At 35.9% G+C, this 25,604-nt stretch overlaps 1 protein-coding gene across 1 annotated transcript in view; it reads left to right on the top strand.

The window, feature by feature from the left end:
- MACC1 (MET transcriptional regulator MACC1) overlaps positions 1 to 25,274 on the top strand; it is a 237,144-nt gene extending 211,870 nt beyond the window's left edge. Inside the window, exon 6 of the mRNA XM_041727344.1 lies at positions 25,185 to 25,274. The gene's annotated coding sequence lies outside the window, so the exon portion shown is untranslated. The remainder of the gene's footprint in view (positions 1 to 25,184) is intronic.
- The last annotated feature ends 330 nt before the right edge of the window (positions 25,275 to 25,604 follow it).

Raw genomic sequence — 25,604 nt, 5'->3', positions numbered from 1 at the left:
ATTATACAGCTACTTCAGCTGGGTTTTGATTAGTGTTAATAAATATAATATTCTTTCCTCACCAGTTTACTGTTCACCTATGTGAGAATTTGCATTTAAATTGGGATTCTTGCAGACAGTATACAATTGAGTCCTGGTTTTATATATATATATATATATATATATATATATATATATATATATATATTATATTATATTATTTATTTATTTGAGAGAGAGAGAGAGAGAGACCATGAATGGGAGGGGCAGAGGGAGAGGGAGGGAGAATCTCAAGTAGACTCCATGCTAAGCACCATGTGGGCCTCCATCTCACAACCCTAAGATCATGACCAAAGCCAAAACTGAAAGTTAGTCACTTAACAGACTGTGACTCCCAGGCACGCTGAGTCCTGTTTTTTTAATCCACTCTGAAAACATCTGCCTTTTCTTTTCTTTTTTTTTTTTTTAGATTTTTTTTTATTTATTCATGAGAGACACAGAGAGAGGCAGAGACATAGGCAGAGGGAGAAGCAGGCTCCCCTTAGGGAGCCCAATGTCAGACTTGATCCTAGGATCCCGGGATCATAACCTGAGCCAAAGACAGATTCTCAATCAAAGAACCATCCAGGTGCCCCAATATCTGCCTTTTCATTGTATATATAGACAATTGACATTTGAAGTGATTATTGATAAAACTATAACAATAATGTTTACAACTGTTTTCTATTTGTTGATCTTATTACTTGTTTCTCCTCACTTTGTCACTCTTATGATTTCTGTTGTTCCAAATGAGAATTATTCCATTTTATCTTAGAGTGTTTGCAATTTCTTCTTCCCATTCATTATAGCATTGCTGTTACTCATTTAATTTGCTCATGCCCTATCATTACCCAATGTTTGTTATTATTTTTGTTTTAACAGTTATCTTTCAGATCAATTATAAACAAGAAGAATATAACATTTTATTTTACCTTTATATATGCCTTCTCTAATGTCCTGCCTTTCTTTAAGTTGACTTTTCATTTCATCCCCAAGTCCACTTCTTTACAATAATAGATAAAATTAATAGAGTACTTACTAGTTGCCAGCACTCTTCTAAAAACTTTTTATTTATTGACCTGCTTAATCCTCTCAAATACCATGTAAGTTGTCTTCTCTCATTGTTCCCATTTTACAGTGTAATGAATCTCAACACAAGACATTTATGTAAGTCGTGAGAGAGGAGTAAAGGCAGGTACAAACCTGAGTGGTCTAGAGCCAGAATGCATGTGTTTAAAAATGCCACTCTCTGAGTCCAAATACCTAATCATCTGCAGCCTGGACAAACTGAAGTCTTCTTTAAAAGGGCCTATCATCATTTGTTCTGGCTCATATTGCATTGGATTTCCACTCTGCAACCAGATTAATGTTTTCAAGATACATATGTTTTCATTTCAACCAACTATTTAAAACCTCCTAATGGCTTCCATTGCTTTTAGTATAAAAATGAATGGTTCTTTTTTTTCTCCCTTATTTTCAATGTTTTTCCCTGGGGAAATCCTTCTCCAACTTTCCTGAACAGATCAAATTCCCTGTACCATGTATTATTAACACATCCCTGCCCTCTGACTTCACTTGCACTAGACAGTTTCTGTGCACATGGTCTCTTACCTCAAGTGGCTGCAGCTTTCTGCTTCTCTGCCCCAGAGCTTGCTTGGATACCACCGGCAACCCTGAAGTTGCCTAGAATTTAATACCACTGAGGCAAACCTCAACCAAATAATATAATAGTTAGTTGGTGGATAGATACTTCATTTCCCTCATAAATTAGAGGACATCTTTGATATGTGTTCTATAGAGTTCTTTAATCCCTTAAAAAGTCTCTAAGAGAAATGGGATTCAGTTACCCACAGAGGAAGTCCACTCATGAAAGTGCTCTACGTTAAACTTTTCCCTTCCCTAGGTCACTTTCTCTACCACCTCACATACTCTCCTGGGATCAACTCCCAAATAAATATTTGCATCTGAGTCTGTTTCTCAGAGTCAGCTTTTGGAAGAATGTAAAATATGGCATCTTCTTAGTTTACACTTTCATACTACCATGTATCTTTGTCTCTTGGCATATTCAGAATTTGTATTCATATGGATGCACAGAAAGAGGCTCAGAATAGCATTAATCAAATTTTTTGGAGGGTAGAATTTTTACTTTTAGTATTGTTTTCTTTTTTAGATATTAGAATTTTAATAAAAATCAATAGCATAAAATTTTTCCCAGAGCCATAAAAATTAATAAAATGAGGCATTTTCCTTTTATTAAGAGTTTCTATAGAACATAAACTTCTAGGGATACCTGGGTGGCTCAGTGGTTGAGCATCTGCCTTCAGCTCAAGGTGTGATCCTGGTGTCATGGGATCCAGGCCCTCATTGGGCTCCCTGCTGGGAGCCTACTTCTCCCTCTGTCTATGTCTCTGCCTCTCTCTGTGTGTCTCTCATGAATAAATAAATAAAATCTTTCAAAACAAAAGAATGTAAACTTCTAATTTAAATGACTTCATTTTATATGACATACTTGTTCACTTTCTTATTCATATACTGATTGAAGGAAATGGCTTCATTTTTTTTTTCTGAGTGAGACTATTTAATTACCACAAACCTAAAGAGGGTTCCCTGATTATTCTTTTATGAGGTTTTCCTGAAGTAGAAATTGAAAATTGCAGGTGGCTAAGGAGATAGTATTTTCTGATACTTTAATTTTTCTTAAAATAGATTTAACATGTCATTTGGTCTGTATTATGAAGTCTAAATTAGAAAGCAACTAATTATCTTGGTGCCTGTATTTCATAGTTCAGCCATTAACATTTTATGGCCACTTTTTAGTGCTATAAACAAACATTTCAAAGAGGAAGGAATGCAACTATATTTAGATAAAGTGGTATTGAAGTGTGGCCCTCAAGCTAATATGAGATTAATGGCTTTTCCTCCCACTTCTAAGTAAAAATAGAAAATGGAAAGAATTTAATCCAGCCAGGATGACCCCAACAGAAATTCAGAATACCATTACAGCTAAATTATCTATTGGTGGCTGTGTTATCTTTGCCACTGATAAGGGTATCACACACAAATCCTTGCTTTTAAAACAAAATGTTTCAAGAGAATAGGGTCCCTGTGAACTTCAAAGAATAGGTATTTATGGATCACAGACGTTAAAAATCACTATTTAATTAATAGAAGATACAAACTTTCTTTAGCCAACAAAAGAGTTTACTAAAGCCATGGAAAAACTTTCCTATTCATTTGGATCCTGAAAGATTAAGTCATAATAAATCACTAACAGTATTACATTATGGAAGAATCTCTGGAGTCAGAAGATATGGGTCTAGTAATAAATCAAATGCATTTTTCTTCTATTCAATTTATAAAGATTAAAAATATTAATATTTTATGTTGGGAGAGATTGGGACAATAAGCACATTCATGAATTTCTAGGGGCCTTATAGACATTGGAAAAACCTTAGGGTGATCCCTTTTATTTAGAATTATTTATCTTAAGTTGGTAAATATTTTGGATCTTTGACATCAGACATCTCCAGCTCTCTGGTGGGAGCTAGATTAATACTATATTTTTGTTCAATGCAAAAACCATTTAAGTGGGAATAGAGAGCCTGTGAAGGAGAATGGGTGTGATAAGAATATCAATTCTAAGAGTTTCAATGGAAAAAATCATGATGATCTGTACTACTTGTGCCCAAATGAAACATGAAGAGAAAGTGATGATATAATGAATAAAACATTCTTAAATTGGGAGTCAGGAAACGATGTCTAGACCTAGATTTTCTGCTAACTATATAACTTTATGTGAGTACTATTACTTCTGCAAACCTCAGTTTCTTTCTCCAGATAAATATTCTATACTATATATTAGTTTTGTATGGCTGCTATAACAAATATACAAACTTCATGGCTTAAAACTACAGGCATTTAGTCTCATAGTTTTGAGGGCCACAAGTCTGAAATTAGTTTCACTGGGTCAAAATTAAGTTAGCTGAGCCATACTCCTTCTGAAGGCTATAAGAGAGAATTCATTCCTTGCTTCTTCCAGCTTCGGGTGGCTGCCAGCAGCTTGTGGCTTATGACTGCATACTCCAATCTCCGCTTCCATCTTCATACTGACTTCTTTTTGCTTGTTTGTCTTTTAAGTTTTTATTAAATTCCAGTTAGTTAACATACAGTGTAATATTAATTTCAGGTGCACAATTGAGTGATTCAACATCCACATTGACTTCTAATACCTGTGTGTAGTGTATGTAAAATTTTATTCTCTGTTTTATAAGGATACATGTGATGGCATTTGGGGCCCCTCCAGAAAACTCAGAACAATCTCCGGATCTCAAGATCCTAATTTAACCAGATCTGTAGAGACCTTCCAATCCACGGACCTTCCTTCCTCCTCCCTCCCTCCCTCCCTTCTTTCCTCCTCCCTCCCTTCACTCCTTCCTTCCTCCCTCCCTTCTTTCCTGCCTTCCTCCTCCCTCCCTCCCTCTCTCTCTCTCCCTTCCCTCTTCCTTCTTCCTTCCTTCCTTCCTTCCTCCTCCCTCCCTCCTTTCCTCCCTTCTTTCTACCTCCTCCCTCCTTCTCCCCCTTCCTTCCTCCCTCCCTCCCTTCCTTCCTTCCTCCTTCCTCCCTCTCTTTCTTCCTGAGAGAGAAAGAGAGAGAGAAAGCACATGTACGTGCTGATGAATAGGGGAGGGGCAGAGGGAGAGACAGAATCCCAAGCAGTCTCTATGCTGAGTGTGGGCTCATGACCCTGAGATCATGACCTGAGCTGAAATCCAGCTGGACACAACTGACTGAGACACCCAGGTGCCCTAAGACCTTTCTTTCATAAAAGGTAATATTTATAGGTTCTAAGAATTAGAATGTGGATATTGTTTAGATTTTTAAAATTTTGACCTACTACACACTACGTGGCCTAAAAGATCCAGGTTTTAATTCAGTAAATTCTTCCAGGTTTTAATTCAGTAAATTCTTTAGGGAGGAACCTGTTTTTATTCTTTAATTTCATGAAATCCTAGTAATAGAATGAGAAATTCAAAAGGACTCCTCAGCTCCTCAGTTCTACTTCTCTTTCCATCCTAGACCATCTATTTCTGACAAGACATGGATGTGGGTATTTTTTTCTGTAAAAATTTAATTTACTCCTTTAATTATATCAACGAACAATTTAAAGGGGCATTCTAAAATCTATTCTTGCAGAGGAAGCTGTGTAGAAAACCCATCAAGTATCTCAGTAAAAAGTAGTTTAAAATTTTTTAACAATGAAAATAATGAGATGTTTTTTGCCATTTTTGTTATCAGATCTAAAACTCATTAGAGCACAAAAATTAGGAAAGGACCATAATATGTTTTGACAACAATAGAGAGCCTTCTAATAACTGCCAAAATGAAATATACTAGAATAAATTATGAGATGTAAGTCTTTGTTTCAGTTTCCAAAAAAATGCAACTGCAGCAAATCAATAAAAATATTATCTTTGTATAGGCTTTTTTTGCTTTCATGGCAACTAAGAATACTAAATGGAAAATTTGGTTGCATTGTACAATTTCAAAATCAATCTCTCTCTGATGCCGAATAGAGGAATCTAGAACTTCTGGAAGTGATTTCCTGAGACTTTTCAACAATGTGACTGATGGATGAGGTTGGATTCAATAGAGATTCAATAGAGCATTCAAAACTATAATGCAAGTAGAGTAAGGATTCCATTAATCATCCAACTGGACTCTGAACTCAGGGCAAAGGAAGTGAGGTCTAAGACTTATCAGCACTCATTCTAAGACTTTGGAGTGGTTTAAAGTAATTGTCATAAAATATGAATTTTTTAAATCAAATAGTATACAATTACCACCACAATCATCACAAACAGCATAATAAGCTGTTATTCTTACAGTAATTCTAGAGAAATCTGAAGAAAAGTATATAACATTCTATATAACATTCTATCCCTCCAGCCCCACAGACTTTAAGGCTTTTTCAAAGCCTTAAACAATAAACATTCACTCATTCAATATTTATATGACAACTCTATAGTATGGAAAACACTGGAGATAGTTAAACTTTATTTTTGTCCTTAAAGATTCCCAATTAATAAAGATAGACAAAAAATGACTACCTTACAATTTTTAGTGTCATGAACAGTTATGAATAGAGAGGCATCGTTGGCTAAGTCTGTTATATATATTGTATATTATATATATTACATTTACTATATATATACTTTTATATACTATAAATGTAATATATATAATATACAACTAATATGCACATAACATGTTATATATTGTTACATACATAAATGTCTGTTATATAAATTTATATTATGTATATTACATTTATAGTATATAGAAGTATATATGTAAATAGTATATATAGTATATTTATACTATATATATAGTATATATAGTATATAAAAGCTATATATCATAGTTATATATATCATATATAATATATAGTTATAATAATATAATATATAGCTTTTATATACTATATATACTATATATAATATATAGTATATAAAACTAATATACAATATAAATAATATAATATATATTACAGTAATATTTTATAAATATGTTACATGGGGAGAATTTCAGTTAAGGAGGGATAGGATATGAGTAGTGCAGTTTAGAGATATAGGGTAGCAAGGCAACAATATGTTTCTTCCTCAAATATTGAAGTTAATTTTTTTTAAGTTAAGGAAGAAAGTTAAAAAGGGGAGCTGAATTTTCTTTTTTTTATTTTTATAAATTTATTTTTTATTGGTGTTCAATTTGCCAACATATAGAATAACACCCAGTGCTCATCCCATCAAGTGCCTTCCTCAGTGCCCATCACCCAGTCACCCCCACCCCCTGCCCACCTCCCCTTCCACCACCCCTAGTTCATTTCCCAGAGTTAGGAGTCTTTCATGTTCTGTCTCCCTTTCTTATATTTCCCACTCATTTTTTCTTCTTTTCCTTTTATTCCCTTTCACTATTTTTTATATTCCCCAAATGAATGAGACCATATAATGTTTGTCCTTCTCCGATTGACTTATTTCACTCAGCATAATACCCTTCAGTTCCATCCACATCGAAGCAAATGGTGGGTATTTGTCGTTTCTAATGGCTGAGTAATATTCCATTGTATACATAAACCACATCTTCTTTATCCATTCATCTTTCGATGGACACTGAGGGGAGCTGAATTTTCTTTTTCTTTATTTTTTTTATTTTTTAAAGGAGAGCTGAATTTTCAATGCAAGTAGAAATTTTGGAAGTCTCATGTTAAAAAAAAAAGGTAAGTAAAACAAAAAACAAAATTTGAAGCTGCCTATTGAATGTAATAGAAAAGGAAATTGGATTGATATTCAGAGAAACATGGAATAATTTTACCCAGTGAATAATGGAATCCATGAACAATGGAAACATAAACAACAAAATCCATGACATGTAAAAAAAAAAAAAAAAAGATTACTAAGTAGTAAATAAGGACCCAACTTGGCAATTTCAACTATGTAAAAGAAAATAATAGAATTAGTCATAACTAGCCAATGAATTAGAATATATGAGGTATATATTAGAGATTTTCCAGTGCTAGGGATTGGAGAGGTTAGAAACCTAAGGGTTGCTAAAGGATAAATAAATCAGCATCAGTAATGTGGACATTATCAGAATGACCAATTATAGGACTCATCCTGGGAGAGAAAGAGGTTGAATGGGAAAGAAGGGTAAGTGGAATAATAGCTTGAGAGACCAGGGTGAGGTTAAGGAATTAGAAATCATAATCAACATAGAGACAGGTAGAGCTGGTCAAAAGGATGGGGAGAAGTGAGAATGCAGGTGCTTCTAGTCAGAAAAGAGAATTGCAGAGCTGGGAGGCATTTCAAGTATAGCTTTTTTATTAAATAGTTTTAGACACTGAAGATAATGGAAACTGTGTGGCTAAGACAAGCAAATATGTGGATGTTTTAATCATGAAAGGTAACAGAGGCCAGAGTGGCAAGGATAATGAAGAGTCTGGCACTGAATTCATTGAAGATAGTAAAGTGCTTTCATGGAGGTCAATAGCCATTTGTAAATATTGAGGTAGGCCAGGGTATTCATTCATTTATTCCACAAATACTCATTGCCTACCCAATGCCTGGCACACTTCAATAGTGAACAAAAATATACAATTTGCTCTCATAGAATACACATTCTAGTTGGAGAGACAGAAAATAAACAAATGAGCAAACAAACTAATATGTCAGGTGGTGGTAAGGGCTATGAAGAAAAATAAAGCAAGGTTATTATATTACAATATATATACTTAGGGAAGAATTAAAATAAGAGATAGCATTTGACATTAGAGATAAGAAGGAAGAAAACCATGTTGATAACTGTAGAAAGAGTGTTTTGGACAAAGAAAAAAGCAAATGCAGAAACCCTGGAAAAGGAACATGATTGGAATGTATAACAAAGAGTGGAATGTATAACAATAAAAAGCCAAGTGTGATTGGTGTACAGCATGCTTAGGGGTGGAGGCCAAGGTAACAGATGAAGTAAGGGAAAAAGCAGGGGGAAGAGTATATTGGGCTTTGGATTTTATGGTGAGTGAAATGGAAATTTGGCAATCTAAATGATAGACTGTAGGAAGGGAAATGGTGAAACCATGGACAATGTTAGGAAGGTAATTCAATAACCATTGGGTAATTTTGGTGCCTCGTGCTAGGGTGGCAAGGTGTAGATAAGAAGTGGTTGGAAACTGGATACATATTACTGAGGAATTCCTCACTGTAGGCCCTTGACATCTTTTCTAAAGAGCATTTACTTTAGAAAACTCACAAGAGAAAAATGTCTTCTTTGAGATGTAAATCTTCTACAACCCAGAAATGTCTTTCTCAAGGATCTAGAAGAAATATCTTTGGAGTGTAATTATCGAGAAGGATGGCACCTCTATCTAACATTTTCTGTGGGCATTTAGGAGCCTAACTTAAATAAATGTCAATTATCAAAACTGATGGCCTAATCACACTGACCAACCTTACCCCAATGCTTAACAGCACTTTCTTTTATTTCAACATAGTTGAGTTCAATCTCTCTTCTCTATTGCAGTGGTCTTAAATAAGGTCTTCCTTCCTTGTTTAACTGGTCTGATGTGTTTTATAAATGCCTACTAGATATTTAAATTGAGATATCAAGATAGAAGGCATATGCATTTGGAGTTCCAGGGAGAGCTTCAGGTTGAAAGTATAAATTCAGGAATTTTCAGGATTACAATCATATTTAAATCTGCAAGACAGAAGGAGATCACCTGGGTTAGAGAACTGAGTCCTGCAATATTCCAATGTTTAGAGATATGGGATATCAAAGAAGATTGAGAAGGGGCAACTAGAGAGGTATGGATTAAAAGAAGACTAGTACTCTGAATAAATTGTTTCAAATAATAGTGATCAATTGTATCATATGATTCTGATTGGTCAAGTTGGATAACCAGTAAATGATCATTTGATAGCATCATACAGGGTTTTTTACTCCCTACAAAGAGCAACTTAGGGGAGTGGTAGGTATACAAGTCTGAATGGAATGGGAGCAGGGGAAAGAGAATGGGAGGAGGGGAAAGAGAATCTGTGACATCAAAAGTTCTTTTTGAAAAATGTTGCTAAAAGGAAACCAGATAAATGATGCAGAAACTTTGAAGGGATATAGAATTAGGGGAAGCTTTCTTTAAGATGGTATATAGGGATCCCTGGGTGGCGCAGTGGTTTGGCGCTTGCCTTTGGCCCAGGGCGCGATCCTGGAGACAGGGGATCGAATCCCACATCAGGCTCCCGGTGCATGGAGCCTGCTTTTCCGTCTGCCTATGTCTCTGCCTCTCTCTCTCTCTCTGTGACTATCATAAATAAATAAAAATTAAAAAAAATTTTAAGATGGTATATATTTTATATTAATAGAAATAAACCATTATAGAGAAAAATGATGATGCAAGAGAGAAAATAGACCATACCAAGAGCAATGACCTTGAATAGACTAAAATAGATGGGTTCCGGTACCTAAGTGGGTAGGTTGGCCTTAGATAGGGAAAAGGATAATTTGTACCTTGGCATTCAGACAGTCTATGGGTATTGATGTTGGAAGAAATGGTGGTAGGAGCATGTGGGAATCTTCTAGTTGCTTCCACTTCCTTGATGAAGTCAGAAGTATGCTCATTAGTTGAAATTGAGGTAGGAGGAGAAGGTGAAAGTTTTTGGAGAGAAAAGAAGGCATAAAATACTTGCCCAAGAGACTGGGTGTGTGAGTGAAAATGAAGAGAGTTTACAGGGCAACACTAAGGCCCACTTAAAGAGTGTGGTCATGAAATTAATATGAGCACAGGTAGCACGTTATGTAGCTTGCTACCATCCATTATCAACCTCCAGACTTCAAGATCCAGATACGCAGAGAGTTGAAACTAGCTGAGGTTAAGTTTGGCCATCAGGGGATTCATGGAACAAAATGATGGGCTATAGGGACTAGGAAAAGTAAGGTGAGAAGTGAGGACTTGAGGGATATCCAGGGCCATAAACAGCTGGCAGGAGCAATTGATTAGAGGTTTTTATAGAAGCAAAGAACTTTTGAAGTCAGAGTGTTCAAAAGAGAGTGGATAGTTAGGAAATGGCGGTCAGAGAGATTTGATGTGTGCTTCTAATTGGGATATTTGGAGTAGGTAAAATTATTGTTAGTGACAAGATTTAGGTGTGATCATGGCTGCAGAAGGATAGAGGCAAGATGATTGGAATAGGGAGGCCATGTATAGGAAATAATAAATGTGTGGAATTGAAATCACTTAGCAATATAAGAGACATAGTCATGAAGGGTAGACATCTGGGGACTAAAATCTCCAGAGAATTACAAAGATCAATTCAGAAGCTTATAGATTACTGAGCCAAAGAGAATTATTAGGCAGTAAACGTTTTGGATAGCACTTTCTTCATAAAAGCAGACAGTTTTAGGAAGGAGAGAGAGATCATCCTATACCAAAAGTGTTAAGTAGTAAGCAGGACACCTTTCTTGTCTTCAGGGACAATAATACAAGACATATGAAAGATATATTGACACATATTTCTTCTGATGGGCAAGAAATGACTTTCATAAGGGAGTCGTTTTACATCTTATTACATGAATTTATTCCGTTCTAGGAAATATCAAACTTTAATATGGTGCGTTGAAAACTAGTGGGTATAAAAAACATCTAAAGAGCTTGCTTTTGGGACATCTGGGTGGCTCAGTTGGTTGAGCATCTGCCTTCAACTAAGGTCATATTTCTAGGTCCTGGGATAAAACCCCAAGTTGGGCTCCCTGTTTGTGCTCTCTCTCGCTATCTCTGTCTTTCTCAAACAAACAAATAAATAAATAAAATCTTTTTAAAAAATTAAAGAGCTTGCTTTAAAATGGAGATAGATGTTCCTCAGTCAGGTGGTCCTACCATATCACACCATAAGTAGTAAAATTTGTCAGTCCTATTGTGTGATGTGAATGGCACTTTACCCCTGTGATCTTCCTTCCCAAAATCCAGGGCCATACTCTAATTATAAGAAAAATATCACAGAAACTCCAATTGAGGGCCATATTATAAAACACCCGATCAGTGATCCTCAAAACTGTCAAGGTCCTCAAATAGAGGGGAAATCTGAGAAACTATTACAGCCAAGAGGATCCAAGAAAGCCATGATAACTAAATACAATATCATATCGTGGATGGGGTCCTGAAACAGAAAAAGTGCATTGGGGTGAATAACTAATGAAATCCAAATAAAATAAGTTTTTATAATAATAGTCAATACTAGTCCATTGGTTATAACAAATGCACATAGTGATGTAAATGTTGACAATGTGGGAAACTAAGTGCAGGGTATGCAGGAACTCTATTTTCTTTGAAAATTTTCTGTAAATCTAAAACAATTCTAAAGTTAAAAGTTTATTTTGATAAATACAGGTGTTTGGGTGGTAGGACAGAAGAACCAGCATTTTAAAAACTTGAGATACAGTTTACATATAATGAAATACTATGATCTTACTTGTTCCAATCAGTTCTGATGAATCAGGATATAAAGCATCTCTCTCCATCAACAAAGCTTCAACATGCCTCTTCCCAGTAACTCCTACACAGAAGCAACCACTGATCTGATTTTTGGAACCATACGTTAGTTTTCCCTAGTCTAGAAATCCACATAAGTGTATCATATAATATGCACTTTTTTGCATCCACTTTCTTTCAGTAGAACATTTGTGAAATTCATTCATGAAGTGTTTATTTTTTTAATTTTTTAGTGTATCTTTATTTTTATTGCTGAGTAGATTTCCATTGTACGAAAGCATCACAATTTATTTAAAAATTCTTCTGTTGATAAAGAATTATTTTTAATAACCACAAAAGTGATTCTGAAGCAGGTGGTCCACAGATACCATTCTGAGAAACATTACTGTACAAAGAAGGATGCTCACTCCATTATCTCTTAGTTTATAAACCCTTCCAAGCATAAGAAGATAACTAAGTATCTAAGAACCTTAATGCACCTGCAAAATAATGTGTCAAGCCTGTCTCACTAGCCAGATAAAGCTGAAAAATTAACAACAATAGTCTCATAATGAAAAAGCAAGATATATTAGAATGTCTGCATAGATGACAGAAATAATTTGCAGTCCAACGGGTCTCATTTTTCTTTAGTAGTAGATGGTGTTGATTTGTTTATCAGCCTTCAGAGGCAAATGAGAACAAAGGATGAATACCAGCAGTGTGCTTCTGATGAGGCAGTAAACATCACTGGCAATAGCTGGGCAGTTTGGCCAACATCAATGACAAGGTAACCTTTTGGGTTTCTGCAGTATCATGTATTAGACATAATATGTGCACTGCACTGAGTGTTGACAGGAATGGTGGGGGAAAGGAAACAGCCTGATAAACTACAGGGGGAAAAGAAGGCGAAAAGTTGGAAGCAATATACATCTGAATTCAGAAGATGGGAGTAAACAAGGAGCTAAGGGTGCAGGCTTGTTGCTTATGGTTATCTGGGGTGCAATAATTGAGAACTGAGAACACAAATAATATTCTGAATAGGTAAAAAGAGGCTGCTGCTGAACCTCATGCTTAGAATGTGTACTACATAGCGGTAAGCTTCTTCTGTTCCCATAGAGACTCAGATTCTCCAGCCTCAGACTGACAAAGCATTTGAGACTACCTTCATGAAAAATGCAAGAATGAATTGAAATCTGTTTGTACTCTTTCCGAATCCACTGATTGCAATTTCTCTCTTGTGTGTGTTTTCTCTTTTGCTTGTTCTCATTATCTCTTTTCTCTCTTCTTTTGTTTGGACATTTCATCTTGTAAATATCCTCTTCATTTTATATGTTTCTCTCAATAATATTTCTAAAGCTTATGTTGGTATTTAAGTGAAAATTATATTTAGCATTTTAAAGTAGATTTGGAAGAATTAGAAAGTGCAAGAAGCCTATGCCATCACAGAAATGATCAGAAAAGAACATTGCCCTCAATAAAGGGGAAAGGAGGAAAAATGGGAAATATCAGAAAGGGAAACAGAACATGAGAGATTCCTTACTCTGGGAAACGAACAAGGGGTGGTGGAAAGGGAGGTGGGCGGGGGGTTGGGGTGACTGGGTGACAGGCACTAAGGGGGGCACTTGATGTGATGAGCACTGGATATTATACTATACGTTGGCAAATTGAACTCCAATAAAATAATTTTTTTTTTTTAAAGAACATTGCCCTCATCTAGCAGTAGAGTAGCATGAATTTGAATTAGGGTATCTAGGTTGACCTCAATTCCTGCAGAAAAACCTGTGCACCTTTCCCCAAATTTCCTAAAAGACTTCATTGGTGAGAATCTGTCAGAATTAAGCCACCTTGCTTTCCAGAGAGCCTATGATCACATTTGATTTGCTGTTTAGATTGACTGCAAAATGCCCCCAAGGTTATTTGATGGTTTAATTCTCAGCCTTGTTACACTAATTTGGTTATTGAATGATTTGTGCTATTCCATATACAGTCTTTGTCTGGCACACTGGATTCAGGTATAATTCTTAAGCAACCGGAAATAAAAATCTCCAAATCATGGAGGTTGTATAGTCAACTGAGGTGATTTTTAATTGTTGGGAGAAATTGAGACTAATTTGCTTAAGAAGTATGAACCACATCTAGAGTCATACTTTTCAGTGACTTAACATGCAGCTCAACAAATTCTCACTTCTTGGATATAATGATTCTTTATGTCTGCATGCGCATTGCTACTGTGGCAGTGAATGGGGCTCAGGATTTCTTAACAATCTCTTACCATAAAATGACTGGGAAGTATGTCATAAGACTATGCCTTAGCTTGAGAGTTTGTTGTTTTCATCAGCCTTTGTGCTGCATTTAGGGCTTCATACTTCCTTTGCTGCAATTATGAAGTGTTTAGCTAATAAGACCTATCTCATTCTTAAGAATGAAGAGTCAGGAGCCAGACTTGGGCTGGATTCAAATCTCTCCCAGCTACTACCTCCCGAAGTGCCCTGGGAATGGTTTTTTAAGTGCTCTGGGTCTAATTTGCCTCATCTTTATAATGAGAGATCAAAATAATACACACAAGTAGTATACAGCATTCATAGAATTGCTTTGAGTATTGAATGAGTCTTACTGCAAAGGACTTGAAATGGTCATAGAACTTAGTGAGGGCCCACCACCTGATGGCCATTTGTGTTTTTATTGGTTTAATTTCTTTTCTTTTTACCCATTGCATGTTTTTGGTCAGTGATTTTAGTCTTATTCAGAATGTGACTCGTTAAAATAAATACATGTTCACAAGCTACTTTTCTCTTATCGAAGCATTCTGGTGTTGCTCATGTATACAGTGATGCTTACCAGATCCCATACTACAATTCTTTGTGGTATATCAATGTAATAGTCTCCATTTCATAGGTATGTAAACCAGAGCCAGATAAGTCATGCATATTGATCAAGAATTGCGTAGCAAGTTATAAGAATTCTTCTCAAAGCTAACATTTCAGTACCCTTGGGAAAAGACTTATTTTTTTAGGTTTTTATTTAAATTCCAGTTACTTAACACACAGTGTAATATTAGTTGCAGGTATACAATATAGTGATCCATGCAACACCCAGTGCTCATCACGACAAGCGAATTCCTTAATCCCCATCACCTATTTTACCCATATCCCCACCCTCTCCACCTCCTCTCTGGTAACCATCAGTTCGTTCTCTGTATTTAAGAGTCTGTTTCTTGGTTTGCCCCTCTCTTTTTTTCCTCCTTTATTCATTTGTTTTGTTTCTTAAATTCCACCTATGAGTGAAATCGTATGGTATTTGTCTTTCTCTGACTAATTTTCCTTATGGTAATATACTATAACCCTATCCATGTTGTTGCAAATGGCAAGATTTCATTCTTTTTTATGACTGAGTAATATTCCATTGAATATATATTCATCATATATAAAATATATAATTTATATGTATTTAATTATATAACTTAATATATAATTTAATATATTATATATATAGTGATATATATATATAATCACTTCTTTTTTATCCATTCATCAGTCAGTGGATACTCGGGCTATTTCTATAATGTGACTATTGTAGATAATGCTGCTATAAACTTCTGGGGAGCATGAATCCCTTTGAATTAGTATTTTTTGTATTCTTTGGGTAAATACCTAATAGTCCAATTGCTAGATCATAGAGCAGTTCTATTTTTTAAAAATTTTACTTATTTATTTTTGAGAGACACAGAGAGAGAGGCAGAGATGTAGGCAGAGGGAGGAGCCGGCTCCATACAGGGAGCCTGATGTGGGATTCCGTCCCAGGACACTGTGATCATGCCCTGAGCCAAAGGCAGATGCTCAACCACTGAGCCACCCAGGAATCGGAACAGTTTTATTTTTAACTTTTTGAGGAACCTCCATACTGTTTTCCACAGTGGCTGACCACTTTGCATTCCTACTACCAACAGTGCAAGATAATTCCTTTTTCTCCACATCCTTGCCACTTGCCAACACCTAGTAGTGCAATTGCTGGATAGTAGGGTAGTTGTATTTTTAACTTTTCAAGGAGCCTCCATACTATTTTCCACAGTGGCTGCACCAGTTTTCATTCCCAGCAACAGTACAAGAGGATTACCATTTCTCCACATCCTCACCAACATCTGTCGTATTTTGTTATTGATTTTAGCCATTCTGACAGGTGTGAGGTGATATTTCATTGTAGTTTTATTTGGATTTTTTGATGATGAGTGATGATGAGCATCTTTTCATGTGTCTGTTGTTCCTATGGATGTTTTCTTTGGAGAAACATATATATATATATCTTATCTTCTGCCCAATTTTAAATGGTATTATTTGTCTTTTGGGTGTTGAGTTCTATAAGTTCTTTATATGTATTTTAGATACTAACCTCTTGGAGAAATAATTTTATATTTTTAGATACTAACCCCTTGGGGTTAGTCTTGGGGAAAGACTTTAGATTGGTGATGAATGAAAAACCTAAGTTAGTAGAGAATACTTTAAAAGAAAAGAGCTCAGTTGTTTGGGTGGCATTCTTATGGTAAATTTTTATAATTTCTGATACTGCCATTTTTTAAATATTTATTTATTTACTTATGATAGACATAGAGAGAGAGAGGCAGAGACACAGGAGGAGGGAGAAGCAGGCTCCATGCCAGGAGCCTGACATGGGACTCGATCCCCGGACTCCAGGATCGCGCCCTGGGCCAAAGGCAGGCGCCAAACCGCTGAGCCACCCAGGGATCCCCTGATACTGCCATTGTGATGTCATTTGTACAATAAAAATTTTTAAGAAATAATAGTACTATATCCTAATATCTATGGTGAGAATAAAGGAAGACAGTTTCATTCTCTTTCTTTTTCTATGTATTTTTTTGTGTATTAGTCAGTGCAGGGTTGCCATAACAAAATACCACAGGCTAGGTGAACAGGAATTTATTTCCTACAGTTCTGGGAGCTGGGAAGTCTAAGATCAAGGTGCTGGTGGATTCACTTCTTTAGTGAGGGTTATCTTTCTGGCTTGCAGATGGTCACCTTACCCTGAGTCTTCACATGGTGATGGTGGGGAGGGAAGTACAGAGAGACAGCAACTGGAAGCGAGCTTTCTGGTGTTAATTTTTTTATTTTTATTTTTATTTTTATTTTTATTTTTATTTTTATTTTATTTTTTTGAAGATTTTATTTCTTTATTCATGAGACAGAAAGAGAGAGAGAGAGAGAGGCAGAGACACAGGCAGAGGGAGAAGCAGGTTCTATGTAGGGAGCCTGACGTGGAACTCCATCCTGGGTCTCCAGGATCACACCCTGGGTGGAAGGTGGCGCTAAACTGCTGAGCGACCTGGGCTGCCCTGGTATCTCTTTTTGAAAAGACACTAATAGTATACTGAGGGCCCCACTCTCATGACCTCATCTAAACCCATCTTACCTCCTGAAGACCCATCTCTGAGTACCATCATGTTGGGAGTTAGATCTTCAATATATGAAGATCACAATTCAATCTATAGCATTTTGTTTATTGGTAAGAAACAGCAATACTTTGTGACAGCTTTTTATAAAGCAAAATTATTGTAGAATGTGGGATTTTAGAGGATCCTATGTTTTTAAGCTTAAAAGTATGTTATAGAATATGAATGTCAATTTCACTGAAAAAGGTTTAATAAAACTAAGTTATTTGAATTTTAGAAGTCTCTAAAAGAACAGACTCATAGACACATTCCTTATCAGACACCTTTGTAGTAAAATTTAGCAAGTGCTTAGATGGTGTTATAAATCATGAGTTTCTTAAATTTCCTCTATCTTCCTCAAAGCTAGTGAATTACTAGCATCTGAAATTACCAATGTGGGAGTCATATGTTTCTTTGGGTTAATATTGTGCCTCCCTAGGGGTACTTCTACAGTGTGAATGTGTTCCCTAGAGGGCAGGGGATGGTAACTCCTGAGTATAGGAAATTTTTCCTTCACAAGAGAGAATCAAAATGATGGGAACCTAGGGAATACAATATAGCACCTCTAAATTTGGAAGTGGAAGGTGAAGAAAAGTATCAGGGACATGATCCTGGAGTGTCCCATTGGAATCCTGTGGAAGATGAGGAACCGTATAGACAGATGAGATCATCTAGGCCTAGGATGGTGCCTAAAAGATAAGGGCCCCTTAGTAGTATGGTTGGTTTACTAATGTTTTATATAGAAGTAACTTGATATCCAACAATTTTCCAATTCCAGGGAACCATCAAAATATGTGAACTCTGTGACTATCGCTATTTTTCCAGGTAAGGGAAAAGTCAGAAGTGTGGAACTGTAGTTCCCTTTAAGCAGATAATTAAGAAGGTGACTGTCAGGTGTGGAGGGGTCTTGAAGCTGAGCATTCACTTTGGTTTTCTTAGAAAGGAGTTCTTTGGATTTGTGTTCATTTGAAATTTGAGCAACATAAATGATATTTTATAGTAATGATTACAAAAGCCCCTCTATAAATCTTGATTCCAATAAAAAGGAGGGCCTAAATAATCACCTCTAAGTTAATTAATTTATAATAAACATTTCATTTTAAAATAAAATGGGCATAATATGGGAAAATACTAAAAGTGAGATCCTTCATATCCAATTTCATTATAAAGTTGCTTCATAATTAGAATTTTACCAGAAGCTATGTTGTAGCATTAGCAAACTGGAATACGAAATAGTAAATGCCAGCTGTGGGGATTTTGGTAACTTTCTGAACTCTTAGTGATTAATCCTTCATAAAAAAATATTTATAGTGCCATTTTATTAGGTCACCAAGTAGTTAATATTTCAACATGATAATAACCCAACTAAAAATGTGATTTTTCCAGTTAAAACCAAAGGAACAAAAATGACTCCTCAGTTAATAACAGTATTGCCCAATATCACAGATTACAACTGAGAGTTCTTGTAGAGCAGTTTCTCAGCCGTGGGGTTATTGACATTTTGGGGTAGATCATTCTTTGTTGTAGAATGCTGTTCCATGTTATAGAATGTTTAGCAACATCTAGGGAGTCTACCACAAGATGACAGTAGCACCCTCTTTTCAGTTGTGAGAACCAAAAATGTCTCTAGACATTGCCACATGTCCCCTGGCCTGGGTGGGGATGGAAGTAGGAGAGAGAGATGGCCTCAAGCTGAAAATCACTGCAGTAAGTAAATGTACCTAAGTCTTAGATGGTGAATAGCTTAACCTTTGGTGTTTGACCCAAGATTAGATTTAGGTTTTATGGTCCTGAGTCAAAATTTTTTTAAAAAATAAAATTATCTCATCTGATTCATTCTGAACCTAGCTTAGTATAGAGCAATGTGCCCCAATTCTCAAGATGACTAATTTTGATAATTTAGTGCTTTAATGGTTCTGTAATTCAGATTGTCCCTGTTGCTTTTTGTCTGTGCATATTATAGAAATTATAAAATTTCAAATGACATTTCTTTCTAAGCATCACAAAGGGCGACAGAAGCTATATTTTTACAATAAACATTTTTAAATGATGTTTTTATTCATATCCTCAGGATCTGCATCAATAAATAGGTGTATTTTTAGAAGTCACAAGGAAAATTAAGAAATGCCAGACAATGACTCTGCTTACATTTTCTTGGCACATTGGGCTAGAATAGAATCTTTCTGAACCTCCTTTATTGACTCACCTTCTTTCATTAGTCTGATTCACTTTTTCATGGATGTATTAATAAAAACAAAAACATACAGGCTTTACAAATTTTACTGAGGCTTCATTACACTGAGGATGGAATTTCCTCACTTCTCTTTCACACACACACACACACACACGCCCACAACGCAATCACACATTTCCTGTAGCAATGGAAAACAAAGGTGTATACAATTAGAAAAAGTCTAAAAACTTTTAAAAGATTTTTTTAATGACAAGGGGAAAAGAAGTATGGAATTTTTCCTGTCTTAGCACCAACTAAATGTGTGTATACATAAAATGGCCAAATTGAAGAATAAAGTGCTCCCAGAAGTAAACTGTACTAGAACAGCATCACTTTATGAATTCTCTATTTTTATAAACTTTATCTATGATATTAAAACTTCTCACTGTAGGTTTTTAACATATTGGACTCTAAAGTTAGCATAAATAAGGAATATTGGGATGGTGTAGATGTTTTAAAACAATTGTTTTCAAAATATATAGTCTGTCAATGGTGAAAGAGCATGTCCACATTTGATATCATCTTCCTAGGACTGAGGAGAGAAGAGTCAACAGGGAAATAGAAGTGATGTTTATGACTGTTGCATTCCACACATTTTTGTAGTTTCTTTGTATGTGCATTTGATTGTATAGATGATATCTTTTATTCATGTGGCATGCTGTTTATTGAGCATCTCTTTTATGCCATGGTTTGGTAAGTGCTAGGGCTATAAAGATAGTAAAACAAAGGCCCTAGTCTCAGCGGACTTCTAGTTCAGTGGAGGCAAAGTGATATACAAACAGAGATAACTGCAATGAGTATGACCAGGGAGCTATGGGGTGGCGATCTTCAACCTTATCCTCAGCTAGGCAAGGAGGGGTGAGGAAGGCTATGCACTGGCACAGACCCCAAAGAAGAGGAAGCCGTTATCATTTGTTCATTGAACCCATGAAAGTGCATGTGGTGCAGGAAGCTAGAGGACAGGGGCAGTCAGAATATAAGGAACAAACACAGTGGGGTATGAGTCAACCAGAAGACTCTGTGGGATTCTTTAAAGTTTTTAGTGTGGCTAGTTGTACAGCACCAATGATGGAAGATTAGAAGGTAAGGCTGAGGAAGGAAAGGAGTTTTTGAGAGCCTTCTATGACATGCTTGATGAGAGAGATGCTCTTGTTATGTACTATGCCCTATATCCTTCTATTTCCTTTTGGTCATTCTGCAGAAAACTGATTAGCACGTGCAATGTTCTATAGATTAAAATGATCTTCACATATTTCTTACTATTTGATCTTCACAAAACAACCCTATTTCGTGTAATAGTAAACTCCAGTAGAGAGGTTAAGTTACTTAGTTTGCTGGTAATAGGTAATTATAGAATTTGGGGGTTTTTTGATAAATTTATTTTTTATTGGTGTTCAATTTGCCAACATACAGAATAACACCCAGTGCTCATGCCATCAAGTGCCCCCCTCAGTGCCCGTCACCTAGTCACCCCCACCCCCACACACCTCCCCTTCCACCACCCCTAGTTCGTTTCCCAGAGTTAGGATTCTTTCATGTTCTGTCTCCCTTTCTGATATTTCCCACTCATTTTTTTCTCCTTTCCCCTTTATTCCCTTTCACTATTTTTTATATTCCCCAAATGAACTATAGAATTTGAACACAAGTCCTCTTGACACCAAGTCCTCACTACCCTTGTGTTCTCTCATCATTTACCTTAAAGAATCTTCAGCCCTTTAGAGTTAGGAGAAGGAGATAGCTCACGAATATTCAGAGAGGGAGAGACAGAGGGAAAGACAAGAAGTGAGTGAGAAGTGTATATACCTGAGGAGAGTTTTTCTCATAAAGTTATTATAAACAAACATTTAGCCCTTCGTTAGAAAATAAAAGTGATTCTGTGCAGCCAAAATTCTAAATGTCATGTGTTAAAAAGGAAAAGTCATACTGAAGAAAATTAACAAGAGAGGAATATATATTTTAAGGCTATATGTTTACATTTGCAGTTACATTAATTAGTATGCACCAATTATTTACACCAATTAAAACAGTGTTATTTGTGAATGAATAGATCAATGGAACTGAGTAGAAGCTCCAGGAGGACTTCTAAAGATATTAGAATTTGTATATGATAAAGTAACCCTTCAAATCTGTGTAAAAAAGGCATAATAAGTATTAGGAAAACTGGATGTTCATCATCATAAAAGGAAACATATTGGATAATTCAGATTGGTTTCCGTACCTCAAACGAGGCTAAATTATAAATGAATTCAAAATTTAACTTAAGAAAACATAAAAATATTTGAAAAAACCATGAAAGCGTTGCCTTAAAATTTTGAATGATAAAAGCCTTTCTAAATATGACAAAACCTAGCAGCTATAAAAATGAAATATTTTGGGGTATCTAGGTGGCTCAGTTGATTAAGCTTCCAAGTCTTGATTTTAGCCCAGGTCATGATCTCAGGGTTGTGAGATCCCTGCATTGGGCATCTTGGGCTTGTGCTGGGCATGGAGATTGTCTCTCTCCCTCTCCCTCTGTCCCTCCCCTACTCGCTTGCTCTCCTCCTCTCTCTCTCTAAAAAAAAAAAAAAAAAAAAAAATATTTTGACAAATTCAACTAAGAAATACACATAGACAATTTCATTCATAGAAAAGTAAACCATGAAGAAATATAACACACGGAAAAAGGGTAAAATGTGTTTCAACTAATACTAAACAAAGAGTTAATTTCTCTTTTTAAAAAATCTCCTCTAATTGATGAGGAAAGGGCCAACAAACCCAATGAAGAAATGCATAAATATTTTATAGGAAAGAAAATGGAAGTGGCTCTTAAGCATACATAAAGATACCCTACCTTCCTTGTAATAAGGGAATTGTAATTTAAAACTACATTGAGGTACCATTTTACTCTGAAAATATTTTAAAACATTTTTGATCTAATAGCAAACTTTTTCCTAGTATGTGAGAAAATATGAACTCTCATAGAAGTGTAACTTGTTACATCTATCAGAATTGTAAATATAAACGTTTTTTTGACCCCGGAATTCTAATTCTGAAATATATCATGCAGATAAACTTCATTAATTTTGAAATGACCTTAGTACAAGGTTATTCACGGGAGTTTTGTGTGTAAAAGTCAAAGATGGGAAATAACCCGATGTGCATCAAGACAGGACTGGTTAAATACACTAGGTTGCATCTGTTGCCACAGGCAAGAATAAGGACATTCTTCAGGTACTAACATTAATTAATTTCCGTGATTTAGGGATACAAGTGTGTGTGTGTGTGTGTACATATACATGCACATTCACATATGTTTACTTACATATTGTATGTACAAAAGTACTTTAATGCATGCAGACAGCTGATCAACAGCTGTTGCCTCTGGATAAAAAACTGGGTACTCAGGGACTGAAATAGGAGGGAGATTTTTTTTGCTACCAACCATTTTGTACCTTTGGAACTTTGTACTATGTGAATACATTGCCTTTTCAAAATAAATTTTGAGTTTTTGAAAAGGAATTTGAGTTGGGTATCACAAAACATGAAAGTCTTTCAGGATCCACATTGCTGAGGTGATTGCAGTAGCTGAGAATCTACTTGACTTTAACAGCATTTTATTCTTCTAGGTACTAGGAGCTGCTATTAGAATCATTAAGTTACATCATCTAGTTCTGCTTGACTTGGTGTTTTCTTGAGTTTCTCTTCCCACCAGCATCTCAATTGTATCCAATTTATTATTTCTGATTCAAATTCTTCTAGAACGACTTTAAGATTGGTCCAATTATTTATCATCATCTCTGTAAATCAGTGTTCTCATGCCAGATCATTATTTGCCAGGGGTTAGTCTATATATTGCCTAATCTGGGATCAGTTCACTCTTGGGCAATCATGTGTGGCCAGGTAGATAGTACAATTTCAGTCATGTGCAGTGGGAATCCTTTAGAGAGGCATTGCCTCTTTACTTCTCCTGCCAACCACTGCTCTGTTTGCTTTCCCATGCAGCAAACCTTCCAAAACAATCTACTTAATCTTTGTCTCAATTCCTCTCTCCTCAGTTGTTATTAAATCCATTCCAGTAAAGCTTTGGCCTCTACTAGTAGAATAATACTGCTTATCTCAAGTCAACCATTGACCTTTCCTAAACTTATAAATTTGAAGAAAATGGCCAGTCATTATTTTATTTGGCCTCTCAGCTGTCTCATTGACTATTTGGCAGCCTAGTATTGGGAGAGAGGGACAGGTGGGAATATCCCTAGGGATGCTACTTTATCTGTATTACTTGAATATTTTAGGAGAAGATTATGTGTATATTACCTGTAAAAATTTTTGGAAACTTTATTTAAGATTATTTATTTATTTAATTGAGAGAGTTACAGAATACATGTGGGGAGAGGGAGAAGCAGACTCCCCACTGAGCATGGAGCCTGACATGGGGCTCCATCCAAGGATCCTGAGATCATGGTCCCTTTGTTTTAATCCATTTTCATATTGTCCTTACTTTCCTGCAATATAGCTTCCAGTTATTCCAAGATTATTATCTCTTCTGAGCAGCTCAGCTTTCCTCGACTAAGAGGTTCAAAAGAATCCTGGAATTGAGTCTCACTGAGTTATGATAGGTAATAATCAAGCATGAACCAATCACTTTAGTCAAAGGGTGTGTTAATTTGATTGGCGAGGACAAGTTATATGTTCACCTTTGGTGTTGTGGAGGGAAGCAGCTCCACATGAATTAGGAGAGACAGAGGAATAGCTTTCAGAAAAGAATCAGGGGCTGGCACCAGATGAAAGGTAGAATGTTTTAACTACTACCAAACATATTTACTTTCCTTCAAGACTTCTAATGTATATTTTTTTGAAGTTTCTAAGATCAGCTTAAATCATTTTTAAAGGCATTTATCTACATTCCTACCAACTGTTTATAAATAATGCTAAGCTCTAAGGCTATATTCAGGCTTTAAGAAACATCTCTTTTTTTTCTTATATGATTCTTAGGTGTCTTCTGCTGATGAATTGACAATGAAATGCCTGATTCTCTCAGGGTACCATTGGGAAGAAACAGAGCAATTTGTTTGCCAGCATTATTTTCTAAATAAAAGTGCAAGATACTAAGTTGGCTGATCTTAAGGGAAGAATAATCATCCTTTTATTTCATACGGTTTTTAACTTTCAAGTCAGCTATGCCTAAATTTCAATCAACATGGATGAGAGTTATTTGGTAATTCCTCTTAATTGGTGGGAGGTATATTGACTATAAATCTCCAGCCTATCTCATCCCAGTAAACCCTACATCTGTGTATCTTGATCAAAATTGGAATCAGTACAAAGAGATGACTGTGATGGGAAAGATAAACTGCTAGAAGCTGTTAGCATTCATTATGACCATCTCTACATGTTAGCCTACAGATATTTGGGGAAAAGCATAAATTAATGAATACAGGGACAGGCTGCCATGACTTAATGAAACATATCATTTTTGTTTCCCCATTGGTTTTCTGTCCTTGTAGAGTGAATTGTCTGATACAAACATCTGTTTATCTCATGAAGCCAGCAAAGTGATCCTGTGCAGCGTTTATGTAAGTTCTGCAGTAAAGCAGGTAGGTAAGAAGGTTACTGAAAACAATGACAGAAACACCATAGCACCACCACAAATCCATGCTAAGGACCATTTATGTTGCAGGACTTGAAGGTACATTAGTAGGACAGTAAAACAGTCATGACCACAAGAAGCTGACACTCTGAGATGACTGAAGAAATAAAAGCAGGACACAATGTGGCCAACTCAGTAGAATCTACTCTGTTTCAGGAAATCATAGAATAAACTCTTGGACAAACTTCTACTCTGCGTTTCAACCTCACCAAGCATCAAGATGATTTTATATGGACCACATCACTGGTGATTCCCCAGGTCCAATATAAGGAAAACT

Source organism: Vulpes lagopus, chromosome 13 (assembly GCF_018345385.1).
Source record: "Vulpes lagopus strain Blue_001 chromosome 13, ASM1834538v1, whole genome shotgun sequence".
Lineage (NCBI taxonomy): Eukaryota > Metazoa > Chordata > Mammalia > Carnivora > Canidae > Vulpes > Vulpes lagopus.
This window is presented reverse-complemented; position numbering and strand designations above follow the sequence as displayed.